A 14534-nucleotide genomic window follows, 5' to 3' on the forward strand; every position below is an offset into this window, starting at 1 on the left:
TACAATCGGCCCATTAGTGAGGAATGTCATTAGCAGAGTCAACAGTAGTAATGAGTCAAAAAGGACAACAGTCACTCAACCAACGTGCTCAAAATGCAGAAATGATCATAAATGATGCCTTTACGAACAGAATCATAACAATCTGAATACTACGCCTCGTAATTGAACTCTTTTGTGAATACCTTTGGCTGGTGAGTTTGTCTTTTCTCCATTCAAGAATTATTTTACTTTTTAAATTGATTTTTTTGTTCTAATTTATATAGGATCGATTTTTTAAAAATTATTAATGTATTTATTTATACATACCTATAATATATTACATAATTGATTATTAGGCTATTATAGCATGTGTTAATTGATAAATTTTCTATTCATTAAATTATTATTATTATTAGTAGTAGTAGTATTAATAGTAGTAGTAGTAGTAGTATCATTGTTATTCATATAATATTATATAACCTTATTTATATTATTTATTTATTATATATAATGGAAATATATCTTATTTATTTTGAATTGAGGCGGCACAGTGAGCGACTGGTTATCGCATCTGCCTCACAGTTCTGAGGACTCGGGTTCAAATTGCTGCCTGGCCTGTGTGGAGTTTGCATGTTCTCCCCATGCCTGCGTGGGTTTTCTCCGGGTACTCCGGTTTCCTCCCACATACCAAAAACATGCGTGGGAGGTTGATTGAAGACTCTAAATTGCCTGAAGGTGTGAATGTGAGTGGAATGGTTGTTTGTTAATATGTGCCCTCCGATTGGCTGGCGACCAGTTCAGGGTGTACCCCGCCTCTCGCCCGAAGATAGCTGGGATAGGCTCCAGCACGCCCGCGACCCTTGTGAGGATTAAGCAGTACAGAAAATAAATGGATGCAGTTTGAATTGAGTATTTTATTCAAGAAAAACAACTCACTTTTTTCACACTGAATTGTTTTTTTTTTTTTTTTAAGAAAGAAGTTATATATTCAGAAGGTAAAACAATCTTATTCTTTTAAAGAATAGGTTTTTTTAAAGACAAAAATTTGTCAAGGCAAGTCTGGGATGAAAGTTAAATATTTCACCGTTCTCACAAAAATTTTCACAGAACCATTGTTTTAAGAAAAGTACATTTTATCAACGGAAAAGTCATATTTGCAGTATTTTTTTTCACAGGAACATTGTCTTGAGGAATTAAATTTTCTTTAAGAAAAAAATATTTGAATAAGTAAAAAACGTATTTAAATAAATATTTTGCATTTTTAAATTTTTAAATATTTTTTTATCGGTAGTATTTTAAAAGACATTATTATTATTATTATTTTTTGGCTTATAAATTTAGGCCTAGTTTAAGGTAAATGTGAGCGGATTTTGGCGTAAATGTGCTTGTGTTCGTGTGTATTTGTGTGTATGTGTGTGTGGGTATGTGCGTGTGTGTATGCGTGTGTGTGAGGTTAATGTGGTCTTGTTAGCCCACCGCAGGGGGTGGTCTTGCTGCAAAGGGAGTCTGCTGTTTGACTTAACTGCAGTGCAAATCGTTTGATTGGTTGCACGCTGGGCAGATGATTACTGCGACATAGCCCACCCTGTGTGTGTGTGTGTGTGTTTGTGTGTTAATGTGTTTATGTGTTTAAAGAGTTTCCCAACCCCGCCCTAAAGAAAACAAACTAGTTTGCGCTGGGCAGATAAGCGCTAATTAAAATCATTCACACTTCTGATTGAATTAGTCAGCTTCAAATGGCGGCGAGGTAGTTTTTTTTTTTAGATAAACTCAAACGCATCGCAACACCAATTAGCCATGTTTGCCCGCCCGCTAGCTGTGTTTGCTAAAGGTGTGTATGGACTCAGTGTGGCGTCTTCTGACACTTAGTATGAGTTGATTGATCAAGACGATTTAAATTCTAATCGTTTTTTTGGGGGGGGGGTGGGGCGGTTCCGTAGTTCAAATTGCATCCCCGGTGATGTGCACTGCTTACACTAACAACATGACTGCAAACAAAGAGGAGCTAGTTTACGAGCACAGTCAGTATTGGCAGATTAGCTATATTTATCACTATATTTAGCGACTTTTCCTACCACACTAGTGACTGTTTTTCAAAAAAGCGATTAGCGAATTTCATTCCATCTAAAACCAGTTTATCTTTTTTTTTTAATTAAAATCCCTGTAAAGTGAAAATGAATGTCTTGTAAATTTGAGACACCACAAAGAAGAGTGTTGTCAAACAACCCTGCTAAATTAGAATGATTAAACAAATCGTTATATAACAAATGAGGATTGAAAATGGTGAAAGCCCCGTAACGAGAGGTGCTAGCTCCAAGCTAAGGGGCTTCAGGAGGCTTTGACACTGCGGACAAACATTTTTTTGGTATCTGGAGAAGTGTAGCAAATTCCAAAAGGGGTTAAAAAAAAGAGGAAAACATATTGAGTAATAACCATATTCTTCATTATTTTTTTTCTAAAAGGGTAGTGGGGAAATGGATTAAAATTGGAAATCAAATTTTAATGAAAAAGATCTGTGGTTTTCTTTGAAGTCCATATCACTCAACCCAATTTAAACATCTGCAGAGACCATGTGAAAAAGTTGTGAATATTCCAGAATCACCAAGTCTACGCTACAAAGTTTACTGTCGTTTTTGCATAATCCGGCCAACTAAATAGCAAAGCAACAAATAAAAACATGAATTCCTTGATGAAGGTATACTTTTGGCACTCCACAAACGTGATTTGAGTCTCGAGCATTGGCTCTCAACTGTTGTGAGACAACTGCATGCACAAAAATGAATAGCTTGGCACTGATCCCTTCTTTTTAGGAAAGTGCAACATAATTTGTCTTCATTTTAGGTAATGAAGGATGAGGAACAAAGAAACATAAATGTTTTAACAGTGTATGGATATGCTATAAAAACACAAGAGGCATTTTTATGCGAGGGGCTGTTTAAAAGCTGCTTAAAGTTGTGTTTCCAAACCAAGTAATAACATTTCTGAAGTAAGCCTGTCAAAATAATGTTATTTTCAAATTCAAAGGCAAGTCTGGGATGAAAGTTAAATATTTCACCGCTCCCACAGCATGACATAGCCTGAATTTGTCTGCAAGTTGGAATGCGTCTTGGTCTTTCACTAACCTGTGCAGTACTTAAGTCATAATTACAGTGAATATTTGTATGAAAAACCCTCCTCGGCCCAAAATATAAAAAATCTAATTAAAAAGAGAAAAGCGCTAACTTTGCGTGCCTTTTTGTACCATGTGAAAACATATTCGTATGTCATCTGTAACCACCTGTTCGCAACCCACCCAAAATGTCTCTGCAGCCCACTTTTGGGTCCTGACCCAACAATTGAGAATTACTGCTCTAGAGGAAAGCAAATGACGTGCATTATTTCATGGCTGGGAGAGCGCTCGTGACGACCTTTTATCAGCTCCGTCTTGATGGAAACAGGACTTTGTGGCATCACGCTGATGTCCCATGCTCATTGGCCATGCTAATGTTCCAAGCTAATCTTCCCAGTGCAACTGTGTATATTGTTAGAATGTCTCCACACTTAGGGGTAACACTAATGATAATTAGTCACTAGCTGCTAGATACGTCACAGCTAAGTAGCGTGTCTAGAAAGGTTCCTTGTGTTTTTAAAAGCCATTACATCACATGCTTATAGTGCTAATATTAGCTTATGCTAATGTAGCTTCAGTGAGTGTTAGCTTTGTTTAGTGAGAGCATTTCAATGGCTTGTAAATAACTCCTGCTTACTCTGACAGTCTAATGTCTTTTTATCTTCAGGAGTTGCATAGCCCAAGACCAGGACCAGGACCTAGAAGGGACCACGACATGTAGACAAGTTACTGTATCTAACTTGTATTTCAGTGAACAGACAGTCAGGACAGGTACAGGGACCAGGACAGGGACTGGTGCCGGGAGCTCCAGACCAGTAACTGTAACTGATTTTAAAGGATCAGGTCGTCAGGACTAGGACTAAGTCCAGGATGAGGACAGGGACCTCTAGACCAGAGACGATCTTTGATAGGATCTGATAGCCAGGACAGGAACGATGGCCTAGATCAGGACAGTGACCAGGAGTTGGACTAATAATTGTATCTGACTAGTATTTTAGTGGGGCGGCACGGTGGACGACTGGTTAGAGCGTCAGCCTCACAGTTCTGAGGTGCGGGGTTCAATCCCCGTCCCCGCCTGTGTGGAGTTTGCATGTTCTCCCCGTGCCTGCGTGGGTTTTCTCCGGGCACTCCAGTTTCCTCCCACATCCCAAAAACATGCATTAATTGGAGACTCTAAATTGCCCGTAGGCATGACTGTGAGTGCGAATGGTTGTTAGTTTCTATGTGCCCTGCGATTGGCTGGCAACCAGTTCAGGGTGTACCCCGCCTCCTGCCCGATGACAGCTGGGATAGGCTCCAGCACGCCCGTGACCCGAGTGAGGAGAAGCGGCTCAGAAAATGGATGGATGGATAGTATTTTAGTGAACCAGATAGCCGGGGAAAGGAATGAGATCAGCGCCAGTACCAAGAAAGAGAACCAACACCCAGATCACAACTTGGGCCAGGACCAGGACAGGGACTAAGACCATGACCAGGATGTCTTCACCAATGATGATCTCGGTAGTATTTAAGAGATTGATTGGCTAGGATGGGGATGAGGGAAGTACCAGGACTGAGACCCATACAGGACATACCTGTATCCCACTAGTACTTTAGAGGTTCAGCTTTCCAAAGTGGGACTTCTATACCAGTTATTACATATGACTAGTATTTAAGAGGATCAGATAGCCAGGACAGGGAGCAACACCAGGACCAAGACTGGAACCAGCAGCAGTACAAGGACCACGATCAGGACCAGGACCTGTTGACCAGTAATCTGAGTAGAGATGGATTGACCAGGACTGGGATGAATAAGGGCCAGTACCTAGACTGAGACCAGGACTGGGATCTCTACACCAGTAGTATCTAACTAGAGAATTTCTGTATCCAAGCGAGAACTTTCAGGGTCCAATCCAGTGAAATTCTAAAGAAAAAGTCCTTGTCGTATAGGTTTCAAAGTAGTACATTGTAATCAGAGCAAAAGTCATTTTGATTAACAAGGCTGACAGAGAGGGCCCAGACACCATCTGTACACTCACCCCCACTTCCTTAGTCCAGCTCACCTTACCCTTGTGGGGTTCAGGTTACATGTTGGCCTCCCCTGCATACCACCATACCTAGTCTGGAAGTGGAGTTAATGCATCTGCTTGGACATCCATTTCCACGTTCGGTCCCGGATGCACCATTACGACAACCCCTCCCTTAGCCCCTCGAACCCCCCACATGAGATTCTCCCAGGAGTCTCAGAGCTTCACTTGTTCTGTGACTTTCGGTTTCAAAATTGTCTATAGGTGTGAATGTGAGGATGAATAGTTGCTTGTCTGTATGGGGCTGGTGACCAGTCCAATCCAGTCCAGGGTGTACCCCGCCTCGCGCCCAAAAGTCAGATGCGATAGGCTCTAGCCCCTCCGTGACCCTAATTGGGATAAGCGCAATACAAAATGAATGGATGGACAATGAAAGTGAAATTTAAATAAAATAATACAGTTAAAGTCATTAAAATACATTTGAACCTCGGTTTTCAGATGCTCCGAGTTTGGTTTTCCATGATTGTTTTTTTTTTTTTGTCTACATTTTTCTTCTCAGCTCAGTTTTCGAACAAAAAAAAAAATTACGTGGAACTTGGACATTCATTTCCCGGAATCGATGCCTGTTCATCCGAAATATTTAATAAGTTGTATATAAAGGGTTCAACAACAAATGTCAAAGTGTTTTCCACATTGCAAGCTCTGCATAACACATTCTGTCAAAAATCAGACCTTTAAAACAAAAGCGCGCAGTATAATAACACAATTTCACCACATTTTGTTTGGCCACAAAGTGACTAATTTAGCAGTTGCACTCAATGAATAAACTCAAAATAGTTTGAATGCGACTGCTAAATAAGCCACCAAGGAGCCAAATAAAGTGTGGTGGAACTGTTCTTATACTGGTGCGCTTTTAGTTTTGAAGGCCTGCGTTTTGACAGGATGTTACATTGATGTTGTCCCAACTTGTCTGAGTGTTACCGAACAGACCGCGAGGCTTGTTATTGTCTTCAGTTGTTATATATATTTAATTTATATTTTTTAAATATATTTTTTGTTAATATTTTTGGGTGTCTAACGGATTAATTGGATTTACATGATTTCCTATGGGAAAAATTGCTTTGGATTTCTACAGTTTAATTTTCGTCAGACTTTGGAATGGATTGATCACAAAAACTGTGCTTCCGCTTAATGTAATTAAAATAATGCAAAATATCTGCACATCGCAAGTATTTGGTGTGGCTGTGGTCCCTGATGGATGGCCGAATCCTTCCTCCCTCCCTGCCGTCCTTCCTTTCTCCCTTCCTTCCTTTTTTCGTTAAGTTGGATTCCTCCTCACTGAGCCGTGCATGTATGTGTTTACTCAAGGAGGGACTCGCAATCAGCAGAGGTGAGCCGTGGGTTTCCCGAAGGCACACACCCACCACCCAAGCGCACACGCACGCACACACATACACACACAAGCACGCACGCACACGCATACACGCACACACACACACACACACTAAACGTGTATTGGTTCACCTTCCTTCCGCTCATTAACCAACGCAAACAGTGCCACACACACAAACGCGCACGCACGCACAGGCACAGGCGCACACACAGACACGGAACTTGCGCAACCACTACACTGGCCATTACGGGTAATTGTTAAACTGGAAAATAGTAATGCATCAAAAAAAGGTTTGAGTGTGAGATTGTTTTCCTTCTTTCTGTGTAAAAATAAACAATCAGAACAATATTCATATATAAAAGAGACTGATTGACCACTACTACCTGAATAGTACATGAGCAGATCAGATAGCCAGGACATGGACCACATCTATGACTTCAACTAAATAAAGGACCAGGACAGGGAACTAGATGATGGACAGGGACAAGGACAAGGACAGGGCCCAAGACAAGGACAAGGACCAGGACCAGGACGTTTTGACCAGTAACAATCTGACTTATACTTAAGAGGATAACATAGCCAAAACAGGGCCTACAAGCATATGAATGACCAAGACATGGACAAAAACAGAGAACAGGACCAAAACCAGAACCACGACTGGTTACACAACCAGGACGTCTTGACCAGTCACTTGCTGGATATTATTTTAGATGGTCACATCGCTAGGACAGGGACCACGTCCAAGACTGCAACCAGTTAAAAAACTGTAGTTTTTAACTACCTGTGCATAGTTTCCCCACTATAATGTTAAAGATCATCAAACGAATTTGAATATTAGACAAAGATAAACCAAGTAAACATAAAATGCTGTTTTAAAATGGTAATTCTATTTATTAAGCAAAAAATAATAATTCAAAGCTACATGGCCCTGTGTGAAAAAGTAAACTCGTGACCCTCTTCCATAGTGGAGTTAAGAAAGTTAAGAAAGATTAAGATTTTGTTTTGTTTAAAAATAGCCTCTGAAAACAGTATATTTTTTAATGCTGTATCAAATGAGTTTGCTGTGCCGCCAAAGCCATATTACTTGCCATAATGTCTGCCAGCCAAAGGCTGAGCTGCACTGTAGTTGTTTGCAGCGTAAACTAGTGGCTAGAGATCAAGGAAGTAACATTTCTTGTCACATTCCTATTATGTTCCGTGAGGGAATTTTGTTGGCTTCCGTACGTACTGAAAAAAAAAAATCTGAATAGAAATACTATTATATAATAATAAAACTTTTTTTTTTACTGCCACTTTTGGGTCCTGACCCACCAGTTGAGAATCACTAATCTAAAGAACTGCAACCCTTTCGTGCCTCAGTTAAGGTCAGTGTTCATGACTCAACAAAATAAGGAAGAAACAGGGTAAAAATGTCATGGATGGCTGAGTTCTCAGATAAAACCACTGCTGGCCAAAAGAGCAAAAATGCTTGTCTGACTTTTGCAAAATAAATAAATAAATAAATAAATAATCTGAACTATTTCCAAGACTATTGGGAGTGTATTCTATTGACTGACGTGATGAAAAATTAACTTTTTGGAAGGTGTGTGTCTCGTTACACCTGGGTAAAAGTAACATAGCATTAAAAAAAAGACATCATACCATCAGTCAAACATGGTGGTGGTAGTTTGAGGGACTGGGACTGCTTTGTCACTTCAGGACCTATATAACTTAATATGATTGATAGAACTATTGTTTCTGCTCTTTGTCAGAAAATCCTGAAAGAGAATGTGCAGCCATTAGTTTGTGACCTCAAGCTAATGTTCACTTGAGTTCTGCAGCAGGACAGCGGTCCAAAACACACAAGCAAGTCAACATCTGAATGGCTTAGAAAAACTAAATGAAGGTTTCAGAGTGGCAAAGTGAAAGTCCAGACTTGAATCCAACCGAAATGCTGTTGAATGACCTTAAAAAAACGCCGTTCATGTTCGGAAAACGTCCACTGTTGTTGAATTCAAACAATTCTGCTAGAAAGAGTGGGCCAAAATATGTCCACCGAGATGTAAAAGAATCATTGCCAAATATAGAAAACGCTTGATTTCAGTTGTTGCGTCTGAGAGTGGCCCAATCAGTTATTAGGTTTAGGGGGCAATTACTTTTTCACGTACTGTAAGGACCAGGCAGCGTTGGATAGTTTCCCCCCCCCCCCTTAATAAATAAAATCATGATTTAAAAACTGCATTTTATGTTTACTTGCGTTACCTTTGTCTGATATTTACATTTCTTTAATGATGGTGATTAGTGGTGAAACTATGCAAAAAACAAAAAAAAAGAATTTGAGAAGGGCCTATACATTTTCATGCCACTGTACTGACCAGTAACTATCTGAGCAGAATTTAAGTTAGCTGACTAGTATTTAAGGGATGACTAGACCAAGACTGGTACCAAGAGAAGTGACGCTATCTGACAATTATTTTAGGGATAGATAGACCTTAGCTTGTGTGTACTGGGCATCGCTGCATTTGGGGATGTTACGGCAAGCCCTTATAAATGCCCACTTGTTCTCCTGGCTTCATTAAGGTCTCAAGAGTTTGCGGGCCCCCGTAATAAGTTATTTCTTCACGCGACGATGACGTGGTCTTAGTGCTAAACACGTTTAGGACATTTGTTCATGGCGGGGCACAGAGGATTCATTAGGATTTATAAGCCGGCAGTGACGACACACTCGGAGCGACTACAACTGCCGCTAGTTCAGATTTTTTTTAACGAGCTGCTTGTGCCGCAGAGGAAAGGCTGGAGGTGACTAGTTAGGATGTTTGAGCATGGAGAAAGACTGCTCTGTTCTCATGGACTTGTTTTCTGCTACTATTTTTGTTTGTACTCTTTAAGAATTCAAACCCAGTTAGAGAAGCGAGGAGCGATAGGGCACTCCCAACTGGTCCCATGATGAAATTGTACAGTTTAAACAGACTTACGATTGGTTTTACCAATTTTAAGGACTAAGACAAGAACCAGGACCATGTCCAGGACCAGGACTTTGACCAGTAACTCCCTGCCTAGTGTTTGAGGTGACTAGTGTTTTAGGAATGGATGGATGGATACAAACAGGGACCCTAGGTCATGGCCAATACGGGGCCCTGGAACAAGAACTGGACCGGGACCATGACTGGGTTCAAGACCAGAAGAAGGACCAAGACTTTTTAACCAGCAGTAACTATCTACTACTTAACAGCAGTAACTATCTAACAGCAGTAACTATCTACTACTTCTGTTATCTTACTTGTGTTTTAGGAATGGATTGATCAGGAGAGGCAAAAAGACCAGGACAGTAATGGAGACGAGTACCAGGATCAGGACTGGGACAAGAACCAGAAAATGGACCAAGACTAGACTGGGAGCAAGACCTTTTGACCAGTACTACCTGACTAGTGTTTTAGGGATAGATCGACCAGAACAGGGAGAAGGACTGAGACCATGATCAGGACATGGTCACTGAACAGGAGAGGGACCGGAACCATTACTGGGTCCGGGACCTTGACCCTTGAACAGCAACTTTCCGACTAGTAATTTATCTCTGCCTCGTGTATTAGAGATGGACAGACCATGAGAGTGACCTGGACTGGGGCCAGGAACAGGAATGGGACCAGAACCAGGACAGGACGATGGAACGAGACAAGGACAGGGAAAAGGACTATGACCTTTTCACTGATAACAATCTGACTAGTATTTTAGTTATCTGACAGAGTTTTAGTGATGTATTGATCAAAACAGGGACAAAGACCGGGACCAAGACAAGCACCAGGACCAGGAATCGAAGTAGTACTTGAGGGATGCATAGACCAGGATGGGGACCAGAGTGGGTCATTACATATTCCTTTCATACAGCCATTGCAGCAGCCCACCTTTAGATAATTAGGTGCATAGCGAGATGGCCAGTGTGTAAAGGCCTCTTTATACTCCCGCGGTCGCACGGCCGACAACGCCCGCATTGCATCACGCGACCGACGAATTGGCCCGTGCGGCCCCTCTGCGTCGCTTGACGTGCACCCGGCAAAAATTGTTGCTGCGCGTAGAATGCCGCGGAGATCATCTCTAGTGATTGGTCCGTTTTAGTCACATGCTGTGATGATGTAATCAGCCTTCCTCCCAGTTCCACATTAGCACCTACGCCGCCGCCTTCTCGATCGATTTTGCACCATAATTAAACGAATCATCTGGTCATCTAGGTCCATTTGTTCTAGCAGACACTGTTCCACGGTCGCCATTGTTGTTGCTTTCTTCCTTTTTACGGAAAGGAAAGTAAAAAATGCAGAGGAAACTCCACACTGTGGAGTCCTAGCCAATACCAGAAGTAGCGACACCCCCGACTTGGAGGAGAACTGCAGCACACTTTGGAAACAGCGCGTGTGGGTTGCGCTCATGTATAAAGGCAAACTGCGCGCGGGATAGCCGCAGTGATGTCAGCGCGGTCGCCGCCCGCGCGAGTATAAAGAAGCCTTAAGGGGCTTTTGAGTCGAGTCGTTGCTGTTTGCTGTTGCGTTATAAAGAAGAAGCAGATGTGTGAGGGAAGTTTGGAAATTTTGTTTATCAGAATCTTGCTCTGAATTGATCCTACACAAACACACACAAATGAGTGTAAATGTTTGCATAACATTCCCGCCTCTTTTTCAGAGGAGCAACCAGGTGGGAAAAATCACAGAGCAGTTTTGTTGAGTTGACGAGGCAAAACCAGCAGATCATCTCAGCCGGCTGCATGTTAATGATACCATCCACATTTTGACAAATATTTGCACACACGCTGGTTAATAAACACACACTAACACATGCATGTTTTTTGGATGTGGGAGGAAACCGGAGTGCCAGGAGAAAACTCATCCAGGCACGGGGAGAACATGCATTTTCCACACAGGCGGGGTCCTCAGAACTGTGAGGCAGATGTGCTGATAATTTTTGTAAAAGAATATAATTATAAATAAGAAAAAAAGTGTATTAGAATATTTAGAATTGAAAAATATTACATTAATTGTTGATTTAGGAATATAAGAAGGGGCGATTTTAAAATGTACTGTATAAATTATAAAACATTTAAAAACAAATAAATAATCATTTAACAAATAATATTGACCATGTTTCAATGAGCGGCACGGTGGCCGACTGGTTAGAGCGTCAGCCTCACAGTTCTGAGGACCCGGGTCAATCCCCGGCCCCGCCTGTGTGGAGTTTGCATGTTCTCCCCGTTCCTACATGGGTTTTCTCCGGGCACTCCGGTTTCCTCCCACATCCTAAAAACATGCATGGTAGGTTCATTGAAGACTAAATTGCCCGCAGGTGTGAATCTGGGTGCGAATGGTTGTTTGTTTCTATGTGCCCTGCGATTGGCTGACAACCAGTTCAGGGTGTACCCCGCCTCCTGCCCGATTATAGCTGGGATAGGCTCCAGCACTCCCGCAACCCTTGTGAGGATAAGCGGCTCAGAAAATGGATGGATGGACGGGTGAATAAGTAACTATATATATATTGTATATACTAGATTTACTAACAATGTAATCAAATAAAAGCAAAACCGTACCATATTTTAAATTTGATAATAATTTCAAAAAAAACATCCATCCATCCATTTTCTGAGCCGCTTCTCCTCACTAGGGTCGCGGGCGTGCTGGAGCCTATCCCAGCTGTCATCGGTTAGGAGGTGGGGTACACCCTGAACTGGTTGCCAGCCAATTGCAGGGCACATAGAAACAAACAACCATTTGCACTCACAGTCATGCCTACAGAAAATTTGGAGTCTCCAATTAATGCATGTTTTTGGGATGTGGGAGGAAACCAGAGTGCCCGGAGAAAACCCACACGGGCACGGGTAGAACATGCAAACGCCACACAGGCGGGGCCGGGGATTGAACCCAGGTTCTCAGAACTGTGAGGCTGACGTTCTAACCAGTCGGCCACCTCAAAATAACATGACTTTTAAAAATAAATCATTACTGTTTCATTACTATACAATTTAATTAAAAAAGAATATGTAGCTAGATAGATAGATACAGTTAATAACAGTGCAAGTGCATTTTGGGAATCCCAGGAAGCACGTAGGTGAGCCAACCACACGTGAGGATTGACACGCTCACACATTCCTCTAGGCAGAGACGACTTGACCCGCACAACCTGGCCAAAATCAGACTCGAACCGAACCGCCGTCGAGACGGGGAGACCGCAGAGGTCACGAGACGAACGGAGTGCTTGTTAGCAACAGACCAAAAGTTTCCTGCCAAAAGATCTCAGAAACTCGATAATCTGCCCCCAAGCATCTTGAAATTTATGATTTTAATTCCTTCTGTGAGCAAGCTTAGAACTCAATTCCATCAGGAGCTGGAGTCTGTTAGTCTGCGTGTGAACATCTGGGCATGAGATGTGGCCTACAGAATTTCCTTGTGAGTGTTGTCATTTTGCATTTGTGTGTGTGACTGGCATTCCCCAAAAATTCCAACACAAACTCCAAGCACGATGTACAACTACCATGCTTGTTTTTTTTAACACTCAGGGATGAGTGCGTGGAAGCTTGTGGAACCCGACTGATAAAGTCTGCACGCCCCTCCCTCCCCTCTGTGTGTAGTTAACCTTTTGACCCCTGCAATAAGACAGACAACAGGTGTGTTTTAGTTCAGCGAGCACTCCACAAGCGCAGCCTTCATTTGTCAGCTAGAGATGTCAAGCCCGAGAGCGATGATGATGGCAGTGCGTATTAGTTGTGTGTGTGTGTGTGCGTGCGTGGGTGTCAATCAGTAACCAGTCAAGTGGTGTCATCTGCAAAACAAGTCTCCGGAGGGCCAAAAGCAAGAATGTTCTCACTTTGTCGCGTGTGTATGAGAAGCAGACAAAACGTGGCCCGCTGCTGCTGCTGTCTCGCTTTGGCAGAAAGTAGCCAGTGTCATATTTACAAGGGATAGATTCAAATGTTGACTTTTATTTTGTATAGTGTTAGTTTGTTTAATTTTGTGCATGATTTAAAATGTTCTTTGTGCGGTCTTATTTGAAATGTTATTTTTATTAGATTTTTTTTGTTTTAATTTTTATTTTGTTTACTTTTATTTTTACTGGATGATTTTAGCCGCGGTTGGCTGGCGACCAGGTTAGGGTGTAGCCCGCCTCTCGCCCAGAGTCATCTGATATAGGTGCCAGCACGCCTGCGACCATAGTGAGTATGTGCGGTAAGGAAAATGGATGGATGGATGATTTTAGTTTTATTTCATATTTTATTATTGATTTATTTATTTTTCATCTGTTTATTTCTCTTTTTATACTCTTGTTACCTTTTTAAATGGATACTTCTCAGATCTTGAATTTTAATTTTAGTTGAGATGTATTTAAATTATATTTTTCATACTTTATTTACATTTGTTGTAGTTTCTTTATTTTGTTTTTACGTCCATCCATCCATCCACTATCTTTACCGCTTATCCTCACTCGGGTCGCGGGTTGCTGCAGCCTATCCCAGCCATCTTCGGGCGGGAGGCGGGGTACACCCTGAACCAGTCGCCAGCCAATCGCAGGGCACAGATTAACAAACAACCATTCGCACTCACATTCACACTTACGGGCAATTTAGAGTCCTCAATCAACCTACAATGCATGTTTTTGGGATGCAGGAGGAAACCGGAGTGCCCGGAGAAAACCCACCCAGGCACGGGGAGAACATCCAAACTCCACACAGGCGGGGCCGGGATTTGAACCCCGGTACATAGAACTGTGAGGCAGCTATGCTAACTCGTCGACCGGCTGTTTTTACGTTTTTATTATTATTTATTTTTTACTTTATTTGTGTTTTTTTCAGAAATTGTCATTTGATTTGATTAATTTGATTCGATTTGACTTTTATTTTGTAAATGTTAATTTGTTTAATTGTGTGTATTATTTGAATTTTTTTTTTATTCAATGGTAATTTAGTTGGATTATATTTTCAATTATATTTTTTATTTTTAATTTAGTTTACTTTTATTTTTAATTTAGTTTACTTTTATTTTTAATTTTACTAGAATATAGTTTCTTCATTTTATTTTTTATTTCAAATTTTATG

Source organism: Phyllopteryx taeniolatus, chromosome 14 (assembly GCF_024500385.1).
Source record: "Phyllopteryx taeniolatus isolate TA_2022b chromosome 14, UOR_Ptae_1.2, whole genome shotgun sequence".
Classification (NCBI taxonomy): domain Eukaryota; kingdom Metazoa; phylum Chordata; class Actinopteri; order Syngnathiformes; family Syngnathidae; genus Phyllopteryx; species Phyllopteryx taeniolatus.